A 27,062-nucleotide genomic window follows, 5' to 3' on the forward strand; every position below is an offset into this window, starting at 1 on the left:
GGATGCAGCCCTTGGTGAATATCTCTGGCTTGGATTCTTTACTGCGGTTTCAGTTGCAGGGTCCCTCTCTTGGGACAAGGCCTCTTCTGGGCATAAGTTTAATGAGCTGCTTTGTCGTGGGTTCCTCCCCACAGCTGTGGATATTGGGTCCCTTCCTTGGGACACGGCCTGCTCCAGCCATAGTTTTAAAGAAGAAAATCACTGCCCCTGTCTCGGGGTCTGCAGTGAAGTGGTTGGGTCCCTCCCATGGGACACGGCATCCTCCGGCCATAGTCACTGTCCCTGGCTTGGTGCCTTTAATCACTGCCCCTGGTCTGGGTCCAGCTTTAGCAAAACGAGTCTCTGCTGCTAATATGGGGTCTTTAAAGAAAATAAATCTCAGCTTCACCAGTTCTCTCCATAGAATGCAGGGGAGTGTCTGCTCCAGCACACCTCCTCCTCTCTTTCGTCACTGACCTTGGAGTCCACATGGTTGTTCCTCTCATTGTTCCTACTCCTTGCACCACCACCAGCCAGAAGAAGAAGAAGGAGCAGAAGAAGGAAAGAAGATGGAGGAAGATAGAGGAAGAAACCTCCTCTTCCGGCTTCTTCTTAAAAAGTGATTGTGGAGGCGTCTAATTGGCTCAGCCCCAGCAGTGGGTCTGGCTCAGAGCTGGGGAGAGTTGCGAGCAACTTCTTACAGGAGCCATCTTTACAGCTGCTTCCCCCTTACCAGAAAAGGCTGTCATGCCAAACCACGACAACTGACAAGAGGATAAAGAAAGTAAATTAAATATTATGTGAATGTACATATGAAGTTGTGGGATGTTGTATAAATATATCTTCCCTATATCACTCTTTCATACTTCACAGGAGAGGACTGCTCAGTGGGTCTCCGGGAACTAGGAGAAAAAGGCAGATCAGCCTCTCTACAAAATACTTTATAACTGTAATGTAGATGACTACTTCCTTAGAGCTCCCAATAAATTCTGTTTCTTTTCTGAGGGGGCTTAACAGCAAAGACTTTACATGGATTTTGGGGTTTTTAGTAGGGACTCTGTCTTTTGCTCATTGAATCAACAAAAGAAAAATATAAACTATATAAAAGCCTGCCTACTGGAAATTGAGACAAGATTGGGAATATGTGTGTGTAGAGAGGTAGAGGGGTTCACTCAAAAGTATAAAACAAAGTAGGTCTTTTGTTATAGAGGCTTATAATACACTGTAAGTACTGAAAGCCAAAGCAAACAGCAGTGACAAAGACTGCTTCTTTTGTATGCTTTTTACAAGGGCATGGTAAAATCAAGCATTCCAACTATTTAATCCACTATCTTGACTCTGACACTTCAGCACAATGTATGAGTAAAAGGCATGTTGACAAATTATGGATTTAATGAGAATTTATTTCTTAAGGGAATTAAAGGTTGATTTATGCCTCAGAGGATGAAGGTATGCTTGTTCATATTTATCCTACCTAAAACAATAAAATAGTTTTATCTACACCCAAGTATCTTGTGGAATCTTTTCACTCTTTTTTATACTATCTGGCAGCATATATTACATGTTGTAAATATGCCACACTAAAAAATTAAAACCAAACAAAAAAACTACAAACTTTTTTTTATCAGTTCCTTTTCAAAAACACTTTGCACTCTAACATTAGCACATTTTATTAATACTAACATCCTTTAGGAGATATGAGGAGAACATGATGTACAAGGATAGGCAGAGAGAAGTGCGTCTGTTCAGTCCTAAGAAGAAATGCCAAAATCATATACTATTGCTTTCAACTACCTAACAGATATATACAGAGAAGTTAGAGTCAGAGTCTTCCCAAAGGCTCAGTGTTTCAGGATGAGAGGTAACAGGTCAAATTTGCAACAAGTGAAATTTAAGTTAGATTGGAGGCAGAGACAGAATCTCCTTGAGGTTGCTTTAAGATGAGAGGAGGTACCTAGGAGCTTGTGGAACCTCCATCCTTGGAGACACTTGAGCCCCAAATGGAGGAGTCCTTGACTTAATTGGCCCCTTCTTTCGCCAGGATGGCCTCCAGCAGTCCCTTCCCACCTAAATTATGCATTGCTCCCCTATTTTGATTTGCTTCATATTATAGTAGCAATTCAAAGAGTTTCAAGTTCATTCAAATGTACAGGTATTAAGTTCCTGTGACAAAAAAAATCCACTCCAGATTTCATATTGTATCCCAGAATACATTCTAAAGGGGTATCACTCATTTCTGCCACTTCCTCCCACAACTGTGTGCTCTAAGCATACAGGTTTTATCTAAAACTATCTCAAGAGCCACCCCAAACAAAACAATCCCCATGGACATCAGGTGAAGTGCTTCAGCTAATTGTTTTTTGCAATAGCAGGAAATTCATAGAAAAACCTGAATGCTCCTGTTTCCAGGGTGCAAGCTTGTACATGAGTCCAAAACTTTGCTTGCAGTAGGGGAGTTGGATAGGTTATCTGTTAAGAATCAGATGAATTAGAAGAGTCTGGTGCTTAAGAAGGCTTTCAAACTTGTTTCCTTTTTAGTAGGCATTAAATGGTTGAAAGACAAAGAAGACTTGAAGTTTGAAAGTACCAAAGTACTTTATCAATATCAATAAACATGTTGATTTACAGATAATAGTCCATTTAATCCCATGTTAAAATACAAATAAGGAAGCTATCTCAGTCAGACATGCAGTAGAAGTTATTTTATATTTTCTATAGCAAAGAGCACCTTGCATAGATGTTAAATGTTCAGATTCCTAGCTTGTTAGGTTTCTGGTGACATATATTTTCCTCTGCTCCTCTTTTCCAGTTCACTCATTCTCATTCCTGCAGTCTACCTTCTGGTTTTTCACGTTTCTAGCATAAAACATACTTCTACAGTTTCTCTATGCCCACTCACACCATTATGTTCTGTCTTTATTAGTATGCTACCCTCTCTCTTCTTGATGTTTTTCCTCTTCATTTGCCATTGATGTTTTCTTTTCCTTTGTGTAGTTTAGGCTCCTTTTTGTGTGTCTCCTCCACATGCTTTTATTTTTCTTTCATTGTGATTAAGATTTCATTTTAATGTAAATTCCAAAGCAAAATATTGTTATTCCCAAATGCTACATGCACACTCCTATTTCAACAACATAGAAATACTTCTCATCCCTTACCTTTTGTTCTAGGTTTTCCCACCTTGCTGTGACAGTTTCTTTCTTCCTCTGGATTAATCTCTCCTTTCTTTGAGGGTCTTTTCTTTAATAACATGATTGTTTTTCTTTGATTGTACATTGAACTTATTTTCTTTATCAGTATTTAAAGCTTGATTGATGTTTGACTTCTTTTGTCACTTTTTTTTTTTTTAATTCCTCCTTGGTCTGCTATTTTATTCCATCAGCATCGTTAGAACTACTCCCCAAAGATAATGCTAAAGAAAGCCACTTTTTTCTCAGTAGCCCAACTACTACTATGTTCTTCACATGTGCAAACACTACAATTAGTAATAGTGTACACCTGCAAGATAGATTGCATGAACTGACACTAGTTCGCATCTTAAATATGCAAGCAAAGAGAAAAGCAGGTGTTAAACATTGCACTTTAAAGGCACTTAGCAGTGTGAAGGCAGAAGCCTTACTCTCCTTTTCCCTCAGCCAGATACTAATTGAGGTTAAGCAGAACACCACAGGTCTTCCTTCTAATGGAGTCTATAGGTCTGTCATCAATTCATTGAAAAATTATCTTTGTGACCTTTCTTTCTAGGATGAGCAGCCACCAAACTCAATTTTCCATGAAGTATTGTCAAACATGGATGTTTTATCAACTTACTTCTGAAAATCAGAAACCTGAAGTTCTGGAATTTAAATAACAGCCTGATAAACATCGAGATTGGTAACACTGCAGTTCTGCTTTTTTAACCACAACCTGGGAACTGATCTTGCATGTATAATTAACTCTAGGAAACAAGTGAAGTTCCAAGACTTTTTTTTTTTTTCTATAAAAGAAAGAGGGTGTGGAAGATTTAAACTAATAGTTCTGCTCTTGAGAGTTGTTGCTCCACGCCTAGCAATTCCTTAGAGACAATTCCATTAAATGCTGACAGAAACACAAATAGAGCTCACGTGGTCTTCTAGTTCTTGTAGCGTTGCATGGCTGTCATCTTATCTGGAAGTTACTGCAAAAGGCTGTTCTTACTGAGCACATAACTACTAAATAATACAGAGATGTCCAAAGCAATTTGAAAACCAATAACCCTATGTCTCAAACTTTCAGTTACTCAGTCTCCAGAACTGACCTTGCTGTACCTGGCCATCTCACACTGGGTAATGTAAAGTGTTTGCATTCCAAACATTTGATGGGTTTTCCATTTCTCCCTTTTGGGTTTATGCTTGCATTCCTGAAGAGTCTCTGATGGTAACTGAAATAGAATGTACTTGTTATTGTGCTGAAATTAGCAGCAATGAATCACCTGGACTGGAATTTCTTAAGTGTGCACTAGTTTATTTGTTCAAATCTTCTGTTATTGTACAGGTGTTTGCCTTTCTGAATTTAATCTTGTCAATGAACAGAATTCAGTTACCACTTGTCTTTCCTGACTTGATATGGTATTACATACATAATTTTGAAATGCCAGTGTTTTTAATGATAACAATTATTTGCAAAGCAAGGCAAACCAAAGACATACAAATAGTTGCATAGAAAGATCAAATATTCTAAGTTATAATAAATCGACACATTGTGAAATTTGGGCTAGTTTTAAGTTTGTGGTAAATGTTTCAAAGCCAATATAGTTATAAGCAACAATTTAAACAATTTTATAATAATTTATAAACTGACAAACTGCACTAGGATGGAGAAAAATTTGAGAGTATTTCTTCTAATATTAATAGCAAGCAATGTAAGGAAATGGTTCAATCTTAAAATATATCAAGAGCTGTTAACATATGGAAGGGCCCACTTAAGCCTCTCAAACATTTAATTCTGACTGCCAGTGATAGCATTGCAGAACATTATTCTGATGCAATGAATTAATTTTTATATTTATCATCTCAAACTAGGAAAATGTGCCTTTCAGATAGTCTTTAAAAGTAGACACACATGCATAGCATCATTGCATAGAAAAATCTCGGAGTTGTTCATTGTCCATTTGTACTGTATGAATGTGATGTAAGATAACTGGCAAGTTTCTGAGGTAGATTAATAATTTATACTCAAAGTAGTTAAAAACTTTTTAAACTACAGGAAATCCATGTCTGTATCTTCTTAAGTTCTGCGGTCAAACCGGTTACTGTCCATGATGTGTTTGCATTTGACTCTGACACCAGTTACTAATGCCTTGCAAATATGTATAGAAATAGGCAAATCTTTGACCATTAAAACTGTGGGGTTTTTTCTACTTGTATCAGGAATGACATTTTCACATGAACACTGCTGTTGGAAGTTCTTCTGCAAGATTTTGTGGTATCACAAAAATATTTAGTGAGTCAAACTCCAGCAAGTGCTGGCCATAAACACTACTTGAAGCAAGCAAACCCACAATTCAAGCAAGTAAACATAATGGTACTATAATAGCTTTTTATGTGTCTAAGCTTCACTAAAATTTCTTGAAGTACTTTGCCATTCAGCCACCTCTTGAACTTCTTTGATGAGAAATTTTTCCTCAGATTAACCCTTTCTCGTTACCCAAACATTCTTTATACTTTCTTTCCTACCTAAGACTGTATCTAGCTATGCTTACTCTTCTCAGTGTTTCACTTGCTTAAAAAAAAAGGTACTAGCAATTCAAGCTAGTTTTATTTTTTGTATCTCTCAGTAAGTTCTAATAAAGTAAATTGAGCAATATTCTCAGTTTATTGTATTGATAAACAGACTGTAAAGTGTTTTATGATATGGTACTTCTTGTATGAAAGACACTAGACTAACATAAATTGCAATTGTAACTGTAAAGCACTAAAATATATTTTCCCTCTAGGGCTCTAGTATATTTGGCTGAAAAAAAATAAAATAAAACAAAATAGACTTGTTTATTGTGTATATTTTTTGTAGTGTAATTAAATGTCTCTATAGTTTCCCTTCAGAAACAAAGTCCTCTTTCCCTGCTACAAACAATCTAAAGGCTCACAAATAACTTTACAGAGTTTCCTTGTTCCAAATTGGAGGTAAAAAAGCACTTTCTTTTTCACTTTCTTCAAACTGTCTCTAGAGGAATGAATCTCCTAGCACTTGCAGAACTATCCTTTCCAGGCCATGCTAATAGTTATTATTTAAAAAAAAAAATTAAAAAAAAGCAACGGATTATTGAGTCAATCTTTCCTGTAGTCCCAGTTATATTGTCTTACTATACAAGCTGGATCTATGTAAAAATTTTTATTCTCCATCCAAACTAATGTCAATTGAATTCCATGTTGACTGTGTTGATTAAAATAGTTCTCTTCCAAAGTGAGTATGGAGCAAGAAGGTATCTTCCCCCAAGGATTAAGACTTGTCAGTGTGGCAACTGTTGTATCCTAAGGGATATAAAACAATCACAGTGGCTTTGCTCCCCTACCAGTGGGGGCCCAAGACAGTTTTCCACTGTGGTAAAGATACAGAGATGCTCTGCCTCTCCGTTGGGACACTCCAACCCAGACACAAGTCCTGCAACCCCAAACCATGCCAATGCTACTGAAATTCTGCAACACCTACAGTGAAACTGAGTTCAAACTCAATCCTTGGTGAGTTTATTGAAGAAAAGTAGAAAGGATGTGGTAATGCAGTTACAGACTCCAGACGGGTCTCACTTTGTACATAGCAGCTATATTTTGAAGCCCAGCTCTTCAAAGACATCAGGGCCTTTTCTGATCCCTCCTATAGTGTTCACCAGCAGTAAAATTACTGAAGTGCATGGAACTACTGAAGGGTGACAAGAGAGAACATCGTGAATCAAAGCAGTATCCAGACCCAAAGGTCTTTGTTCAGTAAATACAATCCTTCCAGTTTAATACCTCCTTGCTTTAAACAGCACTTCCCACTCAGACCTCCCATTAAGAAGGAAGTGCTAATGGAGCTGTTGTAATCCTTCAGACAAAAGGCAGCAGTTGAAATAATAGATAATTGAGGAAAGAATACTCACAGAAAAGTCAGAGGACAGATAATGGATCTTTGAAATAAAGGTGGAGGTGAGATACTTAAAGCATTAACCTCCTTCTCTCTTTTGGTCTTCCTTTAATAAAATTGTGATCAATCCATTACCTGTTTTAAGGTTCATAGCAGCTGCATAATGAGTCTGTAATAATACACAGGAAAGTACAAATTCACAATTTCAACAGCTTGTGCTCCACTCTGAATGAGATGGAGGATTACAGAAGCACAAAAACACTCCCTAGAGTAGCTGAATGGAACTGGTAAAATTAAGACTGAAATAGTCACAGTTAACTCCTGATTCATGTTTAAGCACACAATGTTAAGTCCTCCTTTTGACACAGACTTTCATAAGCTTTGAGGGTCCTTACAGCAAATTTCAGATGAGATTTCTCTCAGTATCAACTCAAGTTCACCTAAAAAAGAGAAAAAGCCAACTCTCTAGTCACATATGAAGGATCTGCTTGCTTCCCCATAGCTCTTTCTAAATCCTAAATTTCTATTTTATAATTCAGGATTAATTTTGATCTTTGGATTAGTAGTATTTCCTAAATCTCTCTTGAGCAGTGGTCTATCTTGGATCTCAACCTACCATTTTAATTTGAAAGCATTATTGTATCGTGTGCATTCTCCAGTTCTATTGACAAAGCCTTCCTTAATAGTCTTCAAACATTTTTTTCTTTTTCTGAGCTTGTAACAGATAAAAACCTCACGTTACAAATAGAATGAGGTTAATATTTCATAATGTCTCATTGATTCATTCTTAAACCAGAGCATCACACTTAATGGTTTGGACACCCATGAGGTAGAATTTGTCTCACATCTGTATCTCTTTTTTCCCATCATTACACAATATTGGCTCAAAACAGCCAATCTCTTCTGTCCTGGACTTTCTGAAAAGGTCATGTCTTACGATAAAGCAAAGTATGATAAGAGCACAGAATTTAAGGCTTGCAAAGCTAATCCTATACCTCTGTGATAAAGCTGAAATAGCAGCAGTAATATTAGCAGTATAGAATACTTTTTCTCTCCCAAACTTGGGGGGATGTTTGAAGAGAAAGAAAAAAAAGGCCACAGCAAACACAAGCAAGCACATATCACAAAACTGTACAAAATCTCAGGCAATGACAAAATTTGGTCTTAAGTAATTAATACTTAACTGGTTCAAGCTATAAGTTGGACCAGAGCAGCAGAGTTCTTGTCTGTGCAAGTGTGTCAACTGTTCTGAAGTTTCCTTTGGTTAAGTCCTATCATAAGACCCTCACCACTAGCCTGAAGGAAAGAGAAAGAGATACTTGGAGTGATATCTTTCTTCAGCACCCCAGCAGTAACTACTGTGCATACCATGTTTGGCATTTTGCAGAACCTCAGTGAAGATTTAAAAAAAGAAAAAAAAAGAAAAAGGAAAATCCCCAGGCAAATCCTCTACTCTTCCTCCTCACATGGACACATTTAAGGAAGAATGAAAGTTGGAAAGACACCCTACAACAATATGTTTTGTAATAGCCTTGATTATGGTCAGAATTCATGTATGTTCTTACTAAATCAAGATGGCTTTATATTGCAGACCTCCTCAAAGGAGTTTTTCTTTTTATTTTAGAAAGTGTGTTCTCTTTTGAGATTTCTTGATAAATCTTTTGGTCATTGCACACAAAATCCACCTGCTCTCTGAAGATTGTCTCCAGACTGCAGAGCGCTCCCTTTAATTATGCACATCCTTACCACACATTTTCCTTTTTTCCTGGGATGTGTACTGAGTGGTTTTGATGTTTCGTGCCTGCAGTCATGATAGAGGACACATCAAACTTTAACCTAAGCATCTCGCATACGGGAAGAAAACACATGCCCCCAAAGAAGACCTTATGTACACTTTTTGATATGTGAAGTCTTCTCTCCTATGAGTATTTCATCGGTTGAAATATGGTACAGTTCAAAAGCAAGCAGGTGGGTAGCCTACACCAAGCTGAAGGAACATGTAGTTCCTCTGTGCATAGCTGAGCTAAGGAAGCCTGATTTGCCCTCTGTGTAGATTCCCAGGTGTCTAGTAAAGCATAGTTTTTCAGTTGGCTCCTTAAAGGGATGTTCTAACAGGATCTCCCTGCTTTTCCTGGTCATCTGTTTACATAGAACTTTCAAAGTACTCTAAAGTAATTGCTCTTCTGTGAAACCAAATTTGCCACTGGGCTTGCAAGTTGCTCAGAGGGGAGAAGAAGAGGACAAAAGCACAACTGAGTATGCTCATTCCCTTAAAAGATCAGCTTAAAAATCCTGCTGGGGAGAGGTGGAAGGAAGGTGGCACAGGAGGGGTGAGAAATATCAGCAAAGGAAAACGAGTATGCAGACAAAGTAAAGAGAGGAATCAAAAGGACAGTAAACCATACAAGGACCAAACCTTTATTGAGAAGCCTTTTAGTCCTTTACTGATAAATGCCACTTTACAATACACACTTGAGTAATCAGTGTTTCTCCAGGCTGGCATGAAAACACAAACGTAGCCTTTTTTCTTCAGTATATAAATAATACACTAACATCTGAGGAAACAAAGAACTATTTATCTGCAAGAGATCATATGCTTTCACTTAGTGACTTGATTGATCCTTTGATCAGTAGGAATAAGTCTAAATTAGTCCCCAATGCATATAGTTGCATAATAATTCTGCCACATCCTACCAGGGTATAGAGATTGAATCTGGCTTGTTGGTGCTTTCTCCTTCTGGTCTTTCCTTTCCTTTCCTTTCCTTTCCTTTCCTTTCCTTTCCTTTCCTTTCCTTTCCTTTCCTTTCCTTTCCTTTCCTTTCCTTTCCTTTCCTTTCCTTTCCTTTCCTTTCCTTTCCTTTCCTTTCCTTTCCTTTCCTTTCCTTTCCTTTCCTTTCCGAAACATTTCAACAAAAGACATACATTTTTCTTCTGACTTTTTTCACATGCCAATGCAGGCTGCATGTTGCCACAACTGCTGTAGCTTCTGGGGAAAAAGTGTAGAAATGGAGAGAATGAGCATCTACAGAAAAAGGAAGAAGAAAGAGTTATACACAGAGACTCTGTTAAAGGTTGCAGCCTATTACTCCTTTCCTGCTTTGGCTCAGCCTTTGTAAGAAGAGAGAATGATATTTTAGCCAAGATTTGGACTGGTTGAATCCCCAGAAGGCTGTGCTGCCATTCAGCAGGATCTTGACTGGCCTGAGATTTGGGCAGAGAGGAACATCATGAGGTTCAACAAGGACAAGTGCAGAGTCCTGCACCTGGGGAGGAGCAACTCTGTGCACCAGGACAGGCTGGGGATTGACCTGCTGGAGACCAGCTCTGCAGAGAGAGACCTGGGAGTCTTTCATGAGCCAGAAACATGAGCCAGAAACATGAGCCAGCAATGTGCCCTTGTGGTGAAGAATGCCAATGGTATCCTGGGATGCATCAAGAAGAGTGTGGCCAGCAGGTCAAAGAAGGTTTTTCTTCACTTCTACTGTACCCTGGTGAGGCTTCATCTGGAGTCCTGTGTCCAGTTCTGGGCTCTTCAGCTCAAGAAGGACAGGGAACTACTGGAGAGAGTCTAGCACAGGGCCACCAAGATGATCAGGAGACTGGAACATTTTCCTTATGAGGAAAGGCTGCACGAGCTGGGACTGTTCAGCCTGGAGAAGAGGAGAGTGAGGGGGTACCTCATTAATATTTACAAATATCTAAAGAGTGGGTGTCAGGAGATTAAGGCATCCCTTTTTTTTGTTGTATCTAGTAACAGGACAAGGGGTAATGGAAAGAAGCTGGAACATAAAAGGTTTCACTTAAACATAGGAAAAACTATTTTACTGTGAGGATGACAGAGCCCTGGCACAAGTTGCCCAGGGAGGGTGTGGAATCTCCTTCTCTGGAGGTCTTCAAAACTCACCTAGATGTGTTCCTATGTGATCCGATCTAGATGGACCTGCTTTGGCAGAGAGATTGGACTAGATGGTCTCTAAAAGTCTTTCCAACCCCTGCCATTCTATGATTCTCTGTTTTTATGTAAGTGAACAGTTGCTGAGTTAAATGTCCTAAGGGACCTGAATAAAATTTCCCAAAGGTAATTTGTACAGTGTGACTTTAGGTCTGATCACAGTGTCCTTCATCTGCAGTATCTGGACTCCAGATTACCAAGGTTTTATACTTGCCGTTGAGCTGCTGCATTCAGTGGGAAACTGATGAAAGGTGAGACTAGGAATGTGTTTCAATGCCTGGATCTATAAAGCCCTGCATAACTGATGTTGCAGGATGGATTAAGTCAATATAAAGAGTTTTACCTAGCAAGACTTTCCTTTGTTTTACATCTGGAGATATCTGTTAGAGATGATCTGAGTGCAAACACCACAAAGTCAACAGGACTTGTAACTCTTCAGTTTTTAGGCACAATGGTGATTTATGGCACAAAAAAGGGGCTGTTTTCAACGTTATTTGTTGACAGAGGAGATAAGTATTTGACCTGGTGCTCTAAGCTCATTTTGTAGGCATTGTATATCACAGAATTTTAAGAGCATGGCTAAGCAGGAGACTTGCCTGTTTCTCTTGGCTTGGTTGTTCCCCTCTGAGTCAAACAATCCCACTGGAGTAAAAGATAGGGTGATTATCTACTCCTTGAAGAGTAACCGCCATGCTTAGCTCCAGCTGTAAAGTGAGGTGGGAGGAAACGATGGCTGTAGGAAGAGATAAACTTGCTGCACAGTTCCAAAATACTATGTACAGCTGAATAGACATTTGGATAATCATGCTTTACTAACAGAATCAGGCTTGCATGTACACTGGAAAAATAACTCTTTATCTAGGTTCAAGGCAACACTGGAAGAGGTTGAGAATCGCAGCCAAAGTATTCACAGGAATGTTGTCTTTCCCTGGAAAGAAAAGAAACTTGCCTTATGAACTTGAGGAGGAGAAGAGTCATGGAATCTAAATTCAGTTTGACATATATGGAGGTTTTTTTATTCTCTTCAATGAAAACACTTCTAATGACTCTATTTGTCCATTGCATGCCAATATTACAAGTTTCTGCTTGACTAAAGCCCAGTCTTACTCTCTACAACACAGGAACTGGAAAGCTGTCTGAAATTTGATTGTTCAATACAGTTGGGCAGTATGAAATAAGCTTGCTATTATTATAAACAACCACATTTAGCATGATTCTGTGGGACTGTATCAGTATTAACTACAGAAAAGACATGGATCAAGTATAACTGAACAGCTCTGAAATAGGTACCTCCATCTAACATATCTTTACATGGAGCTTCCTATTATATTTGCAAATTAAAATACAATGGATCAAGTTCATTAACAACATTCTTCAAAATATTCAAGGTCTATATAGAGAAGATGGAGCATTTTTTTTAAGCACTACCAAGCCTTTATACCATTCTTACCCTTCTTACCAGTGTTACTGTGACTCACATGACTGTTGGATGGAAAACAAATGTTGCTACCATTGCTAGCCTTGTTAATCTAACTCTCACTTTATTTTCTATTTTGATTTTTTTTTCTCCCAATTTCTTTTCTTGGTCTGCTGATTGGGAAGTTGCAGTTGAATGAGAGATCCAAGTGCACTCTCTGCTAACTTACAGGGCAACTTCCTGTAAATTTTTGCTACCTTCCTCTTGGGATCTTCTTGTACAGGTCTTTGTCTGTCTGAAGGTGACCTTACCTGCTTCTCTGTCCCTTGAGGATAATGTATGCTACACAGGACAGAGATAACTGAGAAGGGCCTCATATGAAGGGAAAAGAGGAGAAAATGTTTTAGGAGAGACAGTACATTGTATCCAGCCATTTCATCTCTTGGTCTGCCAAGGGTCTCTGGATTGGCCTCCTGCTGACCAGTAGAAAGGAGAAACTGAGCTAAGGTAAATGCCTCTCAGAGGGACACTGGCAGTTTTCCTCATTCAAACCAAATCGAAGCCACACTTTTCTTGCCAGACTTCCGTCACTAAGTTAGTATCCGACTCCTAATACCTCTCTGTAGCTGTTAACCAAAGATGGATTCACTTTCTCAGACAATTGATGTATAAATGAGGAGCCAAATTTTCTCTTTAGCAGTTTCAAGCCATTAGGCTTTATATCCGACTTACTTTTCTAATCATCTGACCCTTCATCTCTGTGGAGTTTAATATAATGCCCAAATAACAAGTAATGAAAATGGTTTTCCTTCCTAATCTCACACCTTGCCAGCAATCCCTCACAACAGGTGATGCTGCCCTTATGATCCCAACCTTATCTTCTTTCTCTTGGTCATCTCCACATCAAGCTGAAAATACAAAATTAAGGACTGTACAAAGGTACAGGGGATAAAACTACTTATGACCAAAGCTTACAGTTGTTCTCCATAACTTAAGCAGATGAGTTGTTATGCGACGTAAGAATAAATAGTGCATATTATGTCTACTGATCTGAATCGTAACCATATCTGTAAAACAATATTAAGGCCAGTGATTTCACATAAAGTCAATGATTGCAAACCAATCCTCAGTCTTCTTTGTATGAGCCACATCTTTTTAAGCAGCTTTGAGTATGCAAACTGAGAAGAGACAAGACCAGCTAGTAATTGAGGAAATATCAAAATAAAGGCTGTGTATCTATGAAATTTACCTTGAATTTTCAAAATTCAGACTTTAACAGACAAATTAGAATTACCACCATACCAATGGAAAAATGTATTCTTAATTTAGTTTTACTGACTGAGATCATTCTCAGATATCTGTATTTTTTGACAACTATCCCACAACATTATCATAGAATCATAGAATGGTAGGGGTTGGAAGGGACCTTTAGAGATCATCTAGTCCACCCCCCCTGCAGAGGCAGGTTTACCTAGATCAACTCGCATAGGAAAGTGTCCAGGTGGGTCTTGAAGATCTCCAAGGAAGGAGACTCCACAATCCCTCTGGGCAACCTGTTCCACTGCTCCGTCACTCTCACGATGAAATAGTTTTTTCTTATGTTTAATTGCTGTGCTGTTTGCAACTAAGCAGATCATTCTATATACAGTATCATTAGTGCTTTAATGCTCCAAAAGATTATGGAGCTTAGGAGTTTGGGCTTCTAATTTACAGTTCTGAATATCACAGGGGTGGTCACTTTCAAATTTTTGGCCAAATTTGGGAATTCTGGCTTGTCTAGCTCAAGACTGATTTTTTTCACTCTTGTTATCCACCTGCTTATTTCCACAATGTCCTGTTCACACACAATTTTTTTCATGAAAAGACAGGTGGAATCAGGATAAGGTAAAATGCCAGTAGAGTATTACCCTGTTCTACCTATATTCGCACTTTCTGACTGCCAATAAGAAGCCCTATTATACCTTTCTTTTGTCTGCCATGTTATGCCTACCATTCCAATGCAATAAGAATGGAGGAGGATAGCTTTTCTTGATGTCTTTTCATAATTACAAAGTCTTTAAAGTCACCCCTTACAGATAAATATAGGTAGACAATGACTAGCATTCAGTGAAACCAATGAATACTACAGTGAATGCAAAATGTGTATAGAGAAACAAAAAGAAAAATGTGATGTTTCACACTGAAACCTTCACACATCTTCAGGGCTTTTGTGTGACTTTCTGTCTTCATTGCTGAATATACAGAACTTTTCAAAGATCTTTTCAAAGAGCTGCCAAGAAGGTAATTCACATTTTTATAAAAGGAGAGAACAAAATGTTTAATTCTAGTGTTAAATGTATTCATCCCTTACCCTGACACTCATTCCTTTCTTTAGATAAGTGATTTTTTTGAGAATGTATGTTTTGATTTAATTTATGAATTTTGCTTGGTTTGAGTCAAAACTCATTGTTAAGGTTGCTAACCACACACGAATACAGAGGGGGAAAATCCCCATGGAATTCTACACATGTTAAGGTTTTGTCTCTCTGTATTTGACAGGAAAGATCTCTGTAGTAACTACTATTTTTTTTCTTATCCAAGACCAGAACTTTAATTGTACCAATAATTTCTCTTATCAACACATCCATATCCAACTATGCTAACGCTTCACTCACCTTCAACTTTTTTTTTGCTTGTTTTGGGAACATTTCTTTGTGGTTCTAAAGAACATAAATTTGGTTTCCTCATCAAGAAGCTCATTTAGCTGCAGCTTGATTGCTAGTAATTTGCCCTAACTGTCTCCATCTTTTAATTGCTTGTGCCTTTTTCTAATCTATAAACTGTAACTTCAGGCAGGTCATTTTTGTCTTACCATTTCTTCTTTGGAAAGGCATATCTAATAACCCATCTCATATCCTCTGGCTTTAGGCATCTGAAATCAGAATGAACAGAAGGAATAGACCATCGATCCAACTCCAAGTTCATTTGAAAATAATACATCCATAACACCTCTATAAAATCTGTTCTTTAAGAAACATGAAAATAGAACTTTATCCATGAAATTTAGTTTGGTGAAAAATAAATATTCATCATCGTTGGTATAGAACTGACTCCCTATTCTGTTTCCACAGAGTTTCCTTTTGACCTCCAAGAGATATGAAATGCTAAGTGTCAATTTGAGTACTGCTACAATCCTTGAGTTACTCAGAGTCCAATGAATTTTATTCCCACAGTTCTGAATTGGCACCATTTACCCTTCTGGAGACGGAATATATGATCTCATTAGAGTCTCTGGACTTAGTCAAGCTTGTGCAAAAGGCAGCTCTTTTTTTCTTTAAGTAATCTTATTAGAAGTTCTACCAAATATGGTATCCATATCAAATCTCTTTAATTCCTCCCATCTAATCCCCTTTACCCCCAAAGTGCAACATAAATGTATTAGTCAGATTAGCAGCACATTCAGGAGTAATCCCTTCCAAAACAAGAGTAGTCTATGTATTTTTCTTGATCCTTAAACTTTTGTTTGTGTTAATTATTCTAAATCTGGCTGACAGTGTGAATAATACTCTTCCCCCCTCCAGTCTGAATAGCAATTAAGGAATTTGCATTTACTGCTTCTTTTTCTAATAAAATAAGTTATTTTCTCTGCATTTTTTTTCTCTGAGAAAATGCCTACTCTGATTCTGGCTGAAGTCTGTGGCCAAGCTCTCAAATTAATGTTTTCAGCCATGTCTTACTTTATAGCACTTACATAAAGCACAAAACACACACAGGAGTATGGCAGCTTTGGGATAGGGAAAGAATGCCAAGGACAGCAGGGTTTCTATCTCTTGGAGTTCTGTATACATTTTCTTGCATGGTCTCAAGACCATAGTCAGCTATTGCACTTGCCTGGTGGTGACCAGGGATTCCACTCAGAAGAGTGCTCTTCATAAAAATGAACAGCATTTTCTTTCTGTGATGATAAAAGTTTAGCAAGATTTATTACTGTCTTGAGAAATTTTCTTTTCCTTTTACTTTTATCAAAACATTGAGACTCCATTATAAAATGAAGGCAACATTCATGAAGCCAAACTTCAAACAAAAGCTAACAAAAATTTTAACGGAATCACAGAATGGTAGGGGTTGGAAACCTTTAAAGATCATCTAGTCCAACTCACTGCTCAAGCAGGTTCACCTCGATCAGGTCATATAGGAACATATCTGGTGGGTTTTGAAAACCTCCAGAGAAGAAGATTCCACATCCTCCCTGGGCAGCCTGTGCCAGGGCTTCCTTAGCTTCACAGGAAAGAAATTTCTCTTAATTTTGGAACTTCCCATGTTCCAGCTTTTGTCTGTTACCCCTTGTGTTTTTAACCAATCCCTGGCAGCTTTCTGTGAGGGAATCAGATGATGTGTGCACCCATATTCAAAGAAACATGCACTAGACACATGCATGTATATATTGTCCCTTCACAGCTCTCATGCAACATATTTTCTTGATGGATAAATAAAAGGAAAAAAAACTGACTAGACAGCCTGCACAGTTTATTGACATTGCTAATACTCAGCTGTTTTGAGAAGACATATTGGCTGAGAAGTTCTATTTGATAAATTAAGTGGCTGATGGCATCTTGTATGACTCTGCAAATTATTGAAATGTTCATGAAGCTATTCAGGCTTTCTTCAAAACATTTTTAAATCGTAACAGAAGACTCATGAGTTGATGATACTGTAGTATGTCACATGTAAACTATAGGGAGACTTCCACCTGGCAAAGCCAAACCAACACGAAAGAATTCCAAGATCCCTCAAAAATGACATAATCAAGTACTTAATTATAGTATTAAAAAGGGAGTTAAAAAAAATAATGAGAGAGAGTTTAGTTTTGTGTGAAGGCTCTACTTCCCCTCCCACACACACATGGACACATACCTAAACCAAGGAATCCATTTCCAGTTAAAAAATTCCAGAAAATTCCAGAAAATTCCAAGTCTGATTCCAGTTAGGAAAGGAAACTCCATCTGGCTTATGGACACTAATTACTTTTGCCTAAAAGACTCAGAATGCAAAGTCCATTTAAAAAAAGTGATATAGCCAGCAGGCTGGTCCCAGAGGGTGGTGGTGAACTGAGTTAAATCCATCTGGCAGCTTGTCACTAGTGGTGTTCCCTGGGGCTTAGTGCTGGGGCCTGTTATGTTTAATGTCTTTATCAATGATCTGGATGAGGGTGATTGGGTGCATCCTTAGTAAGTTTGTTGATCACATGAAGCTGGGTGGGTGCATAGATCTGCTTGAGGACAGGAAAGCTCTTCAGAGGGACCTGGACATACTGGAGGGATGAACTAAGGCCAATTATATGAGGTTTAACAAGGCCAAGTTCTGCATTGTGCATTTGGGCCATGGCAACATCATGCAATGCTACAGACTTGGTGCAGGATGGCTGGAAAGCTGTCTGCCCAGCAGAAAAGGAGCTGGGAGTGTTGATTGACGGCTGATTGAATATGAGCCAGTAGTGTACTTAGGTAGCCAAGAAAGTCAATGGCATCATGGCTTGTACCAGAAATAGTGTGGCCAGTAGGGTCAGGGAAGTGATTGTCCCCTTGTACTCAGCACTGCTGAGGCTGCACCTCAAATACTGTGTCCAGTTCTGAGACCCTCACTACAAGAAGGACATTGAGGTGCTGGAGCATGTCCAGAGAATGTCAATGAAACTGTTGAAGAGTATGGAGAACAAGTCCTGGGGGCAGTACCTGAGGGAGCTGGGGATGTTTAGCCTAGAGAAGAGAAGGCTAAGAGGTGACATGATCACTCTCTACAACTAACTGAAAGATATTGTAACGAGGTGGGTATTGTTCTCTTCTCCCAAGTAACAAATAATAGGATAAAAGGAAATGGCCTCAAGTTGCATCAGGTGAGGTTTAGATTGGACAGTAGGAAAAATTGATTCACTGAAATGATTGTTAAACACTGGAACAAGCTGCCCATTGAACTGGTGGGATCACCATCCCTGGAGATACTTAAAAGATGCATAGATGAGTTACTGATGGACATGGTTTAGTGGCTGGCTTGGCAGTGTTAAGTTAGTGGTTGGACTCAATGGTCCTAAAGGTCTTTTCCAATAGTAATGATTCTACAGTTCTATGATAATTGCTTGGGAGCCTAAAGGACACAGGGCTTAACAGGACTGAACTGTTAAAACACTTCTAAAAAAATCCCATTAGCATAACATTTCCGAAAGTCTATTGGAGACAGTGCACTGTAAGTCCTGTTTGGAGACTTTAAAATAGATTCCCAGATCTCACTTGCGGGGGAACCCATGCTCTTTCATCAAGTGAAAATTCTGTATCATTTACAAATTTTCATTTGGAGTCCTTATTCCCATCACAGTTAGTAAGAGATTGGGAAGTCTGACAATGCAGAATAAGGTATTTAAGAAGCTAAAAATATTAATTCTACAAGCAAAGTGTAGAGTCTTTGGATTAATGAAGTAGATATGGTTAATAACAGGAAAGACACTAACAAAATGCCACTAGCATACTGAATGGGAATAATATAATACACCATGACCATATGGACTCAAGAGAGTAATTACATATGAGTAACCCATCTGATCTTTCATGTTGCCAGGCTTTTATCTCAGATAGTCATTTTTCTCTGTGATTACCAGCTTTTTGTTCTAATGAAGAACATCCTCCCCTTTCACTGTCCTTATTATGTCTAAGTAATCATTATACATAGATATAGAAGAGAATGAATTCCTCAAAGCAGATGCACAGTAAGAAACAGACAAACTTCCTTTCTGCAAGGCCATAACAACCTATATAGACTCATTTAGTACTAGTAGATAATTCAAATTTATCTGGTTTTAGTGGGCACTCAAACTAATTTTAATATGATTCTACTCTGCCCTGGTGAGGCCTCATCTGGAGTACTGTGTCCAGTTCTGGGCTTCTCAGCTCAAGAGGGACAGGGAAGTGCTGGAGAGAGTCCAGCGCAGGGTCACCAAGATGATCAGAGTACTGGAGCATCTTTCTTATGACGAAAGGCTGCAGGAACTGGGGCTGTTTAATCTGGAGAAGAGGAGACTGAGGGGAGATCTTATTAACATTTATAAATACCTAAAGGGTGAGTGTCAGGAGACTGGGACATCCCTTTTTTCTATAATAGCTAGCAACAGGACAAGGGGTAATGGGATGAAGCTGGAACACAAAAAGTTCCATTTAAATAGAAGAAAAAACTATTTCATTGTTCAGATGTGGGAGCCCTGGCACAGGCTGCCCAGAGGGGTTGTGGAGTTTCCTTCCTTGGAGGTCTTGAAGACCCGCCTGGACATGTTCCTATGTGATCTGATCTAGATGAACCTGCTTCTGCAGGGGGGTTGGACTAGATGATCTCTAAAGGTCTCTTCCAATCCATACCATTCTATTCTATGATTCACATAGAGGAGAGAGCAAACTACTGCATTTGGGAAAAAAAAGTATTTATTTTAGAATGACAGCTTTCATTTAAAAATGTAGGGAAAAAAAGCAAGTGATTGTTACATTGATAGATTCACTGAACAGGTTAAGTGAAGAGGAAGAACATTGTACAAAATAGGAACCTGGATTTTAGAAATACAGAGCTTATCCCATAGTGGTGTAAGAGTATATGAGGGCTCTCCACAAGCATGAATTTCCCTCTGTCTTTATATCTACACTGAAAACTAGAGAAACAGCTTTCAGAGTGAAACAAATGTTCAACCTTTAAACAGATTTTACACAAGAGGGAGAGGCAAGAAGAACAGAGCAGCTAAGCTATGATCTGAAAGACATAATTTGGACTGGACTGCAAGAAAGTGGATCGTGATTTCCAGAAGAAAATGGCAGAATTCAACTTTTCCTAGTTTCATGGAACTTCATAAAAAAGCCCATACAGAAATTCTTGCTAATGTCAGCTTCAAGCATTCCTACATCGTTCACTTTGTTTTAAAAGAGGTGTAGGAGAAAGGGTGAGGTCAAAGTAGAAGGACATTTATACAAGTGAACAGATGCACTTGTTCAAGTGGGGACAAACTTGGAATAATTCCAGATAGATCTGAGTCAGAAATTTCTCTACTATGAAAAGGAGATTAAAACCAGGTGTCACTACTGTCAGTAATAGCTTCCTTGTAGTTCATGTTTTAATATTCAGGGGAGCTATTCAGACCCAGTGTACCCCCTTCTAACAGGTTATGCAGAAACATGAAAGATTATGGTTTCATACCACATGTGATATCAAATCATATCCTCCTGGGAGGCTTTGCAACCTGTAAGAAACTCAAGCTTTGTACAATAAAGAATCTGACATGCTTCACAGTAGCATTTGGTTCTGTTGCTTACTGGCTGTAGATGCAGAACATAAGAGGTGTCTTTTATGCCTATTTATAAATTGATTACACCATGCAGACAATTTGCTCAGTTCCTGCAAGGCAATGATTCTACTCACTCACTCACTCACTCATTCATGTCTGATGTTGCATGTTTTCTTAACCTACCAGCTGGAATCATTTGGACACAGACAATCTGATTGAAAGAATATTTTCCTAAAATACTACCTAGGCAGTTCCAGTCACACTGACAGATCTCTGACAAGATCCTCTCTGTGGCTTTGAGAAGAGCTATTTACTTAGACTGAAGGAAAAGAGGCAGAATTCCTCTCTGGCCCAAAGCATAGTTTTTCATGAATTTGCATGAGATGAAAGTTTGGTATTCTTTTAGGGAAACAAAAATGTCAACTGTTTGACTAAAAGGATGAGCTCTTTGCAGCAAACACTCATTGTTTTTCTTTTCTGTACACAGACAATTTCCTCTCCTCTATACAGAAGAAAGGGCATTAAGAAAACACATTTTTGCTTTCTCTGAAAGGGCGAGTTCCCCACAGTTTTCCCCACATAACTATAAGTTTTTTGAAATCTCAGAACCATTTTTTTTTCTCAATTAGTAGCTTGGAGTAACATAAACTCCATTAAAATCTCTTGTTCTGCTCCAGAATCACACTGGAGTATCTCTGACAGGCAATGACTAGCACCTGCACCTGAGGATTAGTTCTGTTTACCCTGTGTAGCAACAAAAGCTCTTGTTTTCTTGGGAGGGTTTGAGAGCGTCTTCTGATGTGCTATGAAGTTATTAATGTTGCTTGATATTTGCTTTGACAGGTGTTCTGTACCCTCTTTAATCATCTTCATCACGGTTCACAGCTCTGTTTTCCCTTCATTTCACTTTTGCCTATGATTCTTAGGGTGAATGATGCAATACCCAAGCTGATAAATCTTTCAGCCCTTCATGTATTTCCTCCCTTTATCTTCACTTCCAAAGGTTCAGTTTGGCATTTTTTTTCCCTACTGTTCAATAAGAGAACAGCATAATGTCCCAGATGCAAATATCACTGGAATGTAGTATTTTTTAAATATTTTGACTCTCATAGAAAAAAAAAAGTTTACAGTCCATATCCATTCAACAAGTAATTTGGTTATATATTAAAAGGGATCCTTCAATACTTGAGACAACTTTAAAAAAATCATATTATGAACATTAGCTGCTTGCTTTTACTTTATTTGGCTGTCTTTTCTTTCAAGTTGTTCATACTTACAGGAGCAACCTCTGCTACACAAGAGTATCTGCTCTCAAGACACTTGAAAGCACTCTCTGAGCACTGGAACAGGCTGCCCAGGGAAGCTGTGGAGTCTACTTCTCTGGAGGTTTTCAAAACCCACCTAGATGTGGTCCTGTGTGACCTGATCTAGGTGAACCTAGCAGAGGGGTTGGACTAGAACTCTAGAGGTCTCTTAGAACCCAGATCATTCTGTCATTCTGTGTTTCTGAGACACTTTTTGGACTGATGTCATACTTTGTAACCTGTCTTCCATTTCTCAAGACAAGCTATTCCGTGTGAAGCTGTAGGTGTGTCCATTGTGCCTGCTGTCAGTCAGGCTCCCATTTCTGTCAGACAGGGTGCAATGTAGGAGTAGATTCTCTAAGCAATGTCACTGCTATCCACAGCTTCAACAGCCTCTTTCCCTCAGTTGCTGCCAGAGGAAGAGTACAATCTGTTTTGCAACTTGACGCTCTGGGCTTAAGATATTGGGTCTGATCAGTTCCCCAAGAGGGACTTGCAAAGATTTTAGACTATGGGCTAGTTCCCTCAAATGCTGTCTAGGTGTCAGCAGTCAATATCTAGAGATGCCAGAGGACTCCGGTCCTGCAACTGAAAAAGGAGTGATCTTCAACTAACTGAAGTGACTGTGAAGCTTGCCAGAGGGCCAGGGCACCATTCACTTTTTAAGTGTGCCTGGAATCGGTAGCCTTAGAGATAACCAAGAAAATCCATTACCCAAAGCTTTCCTCTAGGTCTCATAACCTATTTCTCATGTCATGGGACAGTATTAGCATTCCATTAGAGAATGTGTTAAGTGCCTATATTTACATCTCCTTTCACAACTGTACAGCTAGAGATTTGCAGAACCTCATGATACTCTATCTGGTTGGTACTGGGAAAGCTGATGAACAGTAAAGCTTCAACTTCCTTCACGACAGTGCAGTTCAGAGGCTGAAGAAGTCTTCACCAATTTGTAGGATTCACAAAAAATCCACTGTATAAAAAAAAAAAAAAAAGAAAAAGAGGAAGAAACTCTCTAACCATCTGTCAGTGGAAAATAGTGTTGTACTTCAAGTTTTACAAACAGGAGCCCTGACTTCAGGTTCTTGAGATCAAACTTCTGTTTCTCTCAATCACATTAAACGCATTCTTTCATGTCAGTAGATTGCATACATCACAGAAAAGAAATGACTCTTGATATCCGTCTGTTTCAAAGTCAGATGATTATGATCAAAGTTTAGCATCTCAGTGCCTTATAGGGAAAATCCATTTAGAAACATGATGAGTGAAGTAAGAGCAGAGCTATTCCACTTTTATTTCCAGCCAGGGTGTACCTAGGAACTGAAAATACACAGGTATGATCTTTTCCTTGTTCTTCATGCACTGTAGTATTCATGAGAGTTGTCAGAATGGCTGCTTTCCTTATGTGCATACCACCCTTATGTCTCATGGCACAGAAAAACAACTTTTATCAGAGTATAAATGAAGAGCTTTTGTAATGTGACTTTTCCCTTTCAGTAAAATCTTTCTGTCCAGCTATATCCTGCTACACATAACAACAGTCTCCAGCTCAGCTGCTGCAACATCAAAATGCACACAGAGACACACTACAGTCTCCCAAACCCTGTCGCCCTGTATCAGAGCATCCGACTCTTCCTAATTAATTTCCTTTGTGGTACAGAGAGTATCCAGGAGCTAATTGTTCTGATGAGACAGATAAAACATCAAAGGATGTTTTAAAATGTGTTTAAAAGCATGGCACATTGACAGTACTGTAGTGTGAAGCCCACCAGAATTCAACCAGCCTGTGCCAGAGAAAGCTGGTCCTTGGGGCCCCATCAGAGTGTTGGAGCACTGCCTCAACAAACTTCCTTTGCAGTGGTTTAAGAGCTTTGGTGTACAGTTCAGTCTCCATATTTTTGCTTCCTAAACTGAGGCTGTTGACAAGGATACAAGCTCACTCAGTGGTAGGGAAAGGTGTTTTATGTGAAAGATGACCCTCTTCTCTGTTACCTTCTCCTCCTAAATCCCCTCCCTCCCTTCCACACTCACTCTCACTAATTTCATGTACTAAACAGCCATCAGACAGCAATGAGTTTTTGCAGTTGGTGAGCTGGAGGAATTTGAACTACTGACCCAAGAATTAAAATGCTCCATATGTAGTTATCTGTGCATTCAAAAATTTTCTGTGTTTCACTAAAAGCACAGTAGATAGCTTTGTTTTCTGATCAGAAATTACAGTAGTTCAGCTAGAAACAGGATGCACTCAAGCCCCTACTACTTGATTTTTAAGTTTTCTTTCTACTCTAAGAGAAGATAAAAAGTAATGTAAAATCTATCAGCCCAATTCTAGGTACTTTAAAAAAAGTTTTTCACTTAAAAAGATTGTTCAGGTCATGAATAAGAAGAAATATGAAAAAAAGGAAAAGCCGGGAAAAAGAAGAGATTAAGACTCTGATACAGTACATAGGCACATGCTCATCTAACTTCACGGGACTTATGTGGATGCACAGTGCTGTCACAAGCCAGATTGCTTCTTTGAAATGAAGCCTTGGAAAAGAGGAGAATTGAGAGAGAACATAAAAAACATGGCAGTCATTTAAACAATCTGAAAAAGAATCATAGACAAAGAAGAAAAATGGCTGAAAGAAACAAAGGAAACAGGGAACACATAAACCGTGATCAAGATGTTACAAAGGAAAAAAAGGTCACGGTAACATGGGGAGAGACTCAAGGAGAACATCTAGTTATATGAGTGGTGCTGCTGAAAACCACAACACAAATGAGACAGAGCAGCCTTGGAGAAAACAGGAGCCCTCACATTCAGCTAAACAGCATGTTTCTTCTCCTGTGTTCCAGCAGTGAGGGACTAGTCCCAATTCCAGACAGTTTTACAGGAAAGAGGGGTGAAAAACTTGTAAACAAAATGCCTTTGAGCCTTGCAGAATTTACATCAAGTATTAAGAAAAAAAATTCTCTCATGTCACTGGACTGTCAGCATTTTTTTTTCAGGATGGAGGTTGGTGATATTGTTTTGATAACAAAGCCTGTTGATACAGGTATAAAGGAGGCTCTTGGAGGTCAAACACCACCCTTGCAAATGGAGCGACAAGTTTAACAGACTCACAGTGTTGTTTTTAGTGTTTGACCTTAAACAATACATGAAGCTTGTGGGGTAAAAGAAAAACAGAGTTATAAACATGAACTGAAACAAGTTTTTCAGAGTTCTATCTAAAAGGCAAACATGAAAAGGAAATAAAACAATCACATACGAATAGAAATAAATGACAAAACAAAAAAGCTGCTATTAGAGCTACAAAGGCGAAAGTATTTGGAGCAGATATATTGCCTGTCACTTAGTATTTTTTATGATTCAGGCCAAGTAACTGAAAGGACCAGGCAGTCCAGTCTGACTGGAAAGGCTATTTTCCCATGTTAGATCTCAGACTTTGTTTTAGGTTATTTTCAGGGCTGTTGATGGAATGAGATGAAGAGATTAAGTTTCACCTACAATGCACTAAAGATATGTGGATAGAATTTATCTCCAGATCCAAGCTCAGGCCCAGACTGGAGGTACAATGGTACCAGGCACAGTGACTTTGGTGGCTGCCACTGTAAGTACTGTCAGCATGCTCAGCACCTCTCAGCATTTGGCCTTATGCATGGAGGTTTGAAAATAACTTTTTTCTGGATGGTTCTCTCCCAAGGATAGATGGAGTTTCAATGAAAACATTGTCACACGCTGTGTGACATTACATTCATAACATGTTCTGTTATCCTGGGGTTTTAGACTTCTTTACAGTGAGAAAAACACTACAGCCCTAAAATATAAATACCGAAGAAATAGAGAGAGAACTAATATGGGAGAAAATAGATATTTGTAAGGAATGGTTAAAAACAAGATTTTCTGACCTGGGATTGGATTATATTTTCTCTCTTTAAAATGGTGACAAAAAGTCAGCATTTTCCTCATTTTTGACCTTCAACTGCAATTTTGAAAACTTTTCAATCCAACATTGTCTTGATAGAGTAATTTTTGATACACACTTTCAAAGTACATTTCAAAAAATGAAAAGTCACTGCAAAGTAAAAGTTCAGATTTAAAATTTGTAAAAACATCTGCAAAACTTATCAGAAATAATGACATTTCAGATAATTAACATGGCACTAAATTTAGAGCAGTCCAATGGAAAGCTGTTCTTGAAAGTTTTGCAAGTGGCTGTAATACTCACTGTAAATTTGACATAATAAGAAACATACTGATCTTCTGATCACATGACTTACTTAGCCTGATAATGTCATGGGCATTGATCAGGATTTCCTCTCCTAAGAATAGAAGTACACCCTGCTAAAAGTCAAGCTCTGGATTGTCACCTCTATCTCACTGTAAGGTGAAGGGGCTTGCCCAAGGACATGGAGAAAGTCAGAGCTGAAGGTGGCTTAGACCTCCGTTCTTGGTGATTTCTAATCATGCATTCAGACCATGGATTTCCTTTATGGGGAGCAGCAGAGATGAGAAAGAACCAGCAGTCCATATTGGAGTAAGGAAAGCTTAGAAGGAACCTGAAAGTCCTGTTGTTAACAGTAATTTACTTTCATATCACCATTCTATTGGTCAAAAAGTCTGTAAGTACTGTTTGGCTCTTCCCACTGCTATCCCCTTTACAAACCCGGAAATGTATTTAATGTCTATGTCCTCCCAGCCCTACTCTGTTTATATGATAATGGTGAAATATAGCTTTTTTTCACAACCTAGAAGCTAGATTTCTTTTTCATTCATCTGTTATAGAGTGAGAATAAGAAAATGAATACTCTTATATCCATTATATATATCAAGAGACTGAATCTATCTTTTTACTCCAGGAGCTAGAGATTACTACATAGCTCATGAATTACAAAGCAATTTTGAGACACAACAGCAGCAGAAACAGTAGCAGTGTTTGTTACAATGCAGTATCCAGAGACAGAAAAGTAAAGGGGATTTCTATCTACTTATCTATTCATCTCGTCACTATATGGCTTCCAAGGTGAGAAAGTAGAATCTTCTTTTACATGCTATTTTTTCTA

Source organism: Colius striatus, chromosome 1 (assembly GCF_028858725.1).
Source record: "Colius striatus isolate bColStr4 chromosome 1, bColStr4.1.hap1, whole genome shotgun sequence".
Classification (NCBI taxonomy): Eukaryota; Metazoa; Chordata; class Aves; order Coliiformes; family Coliidae; genus Colius; species Colius striatus.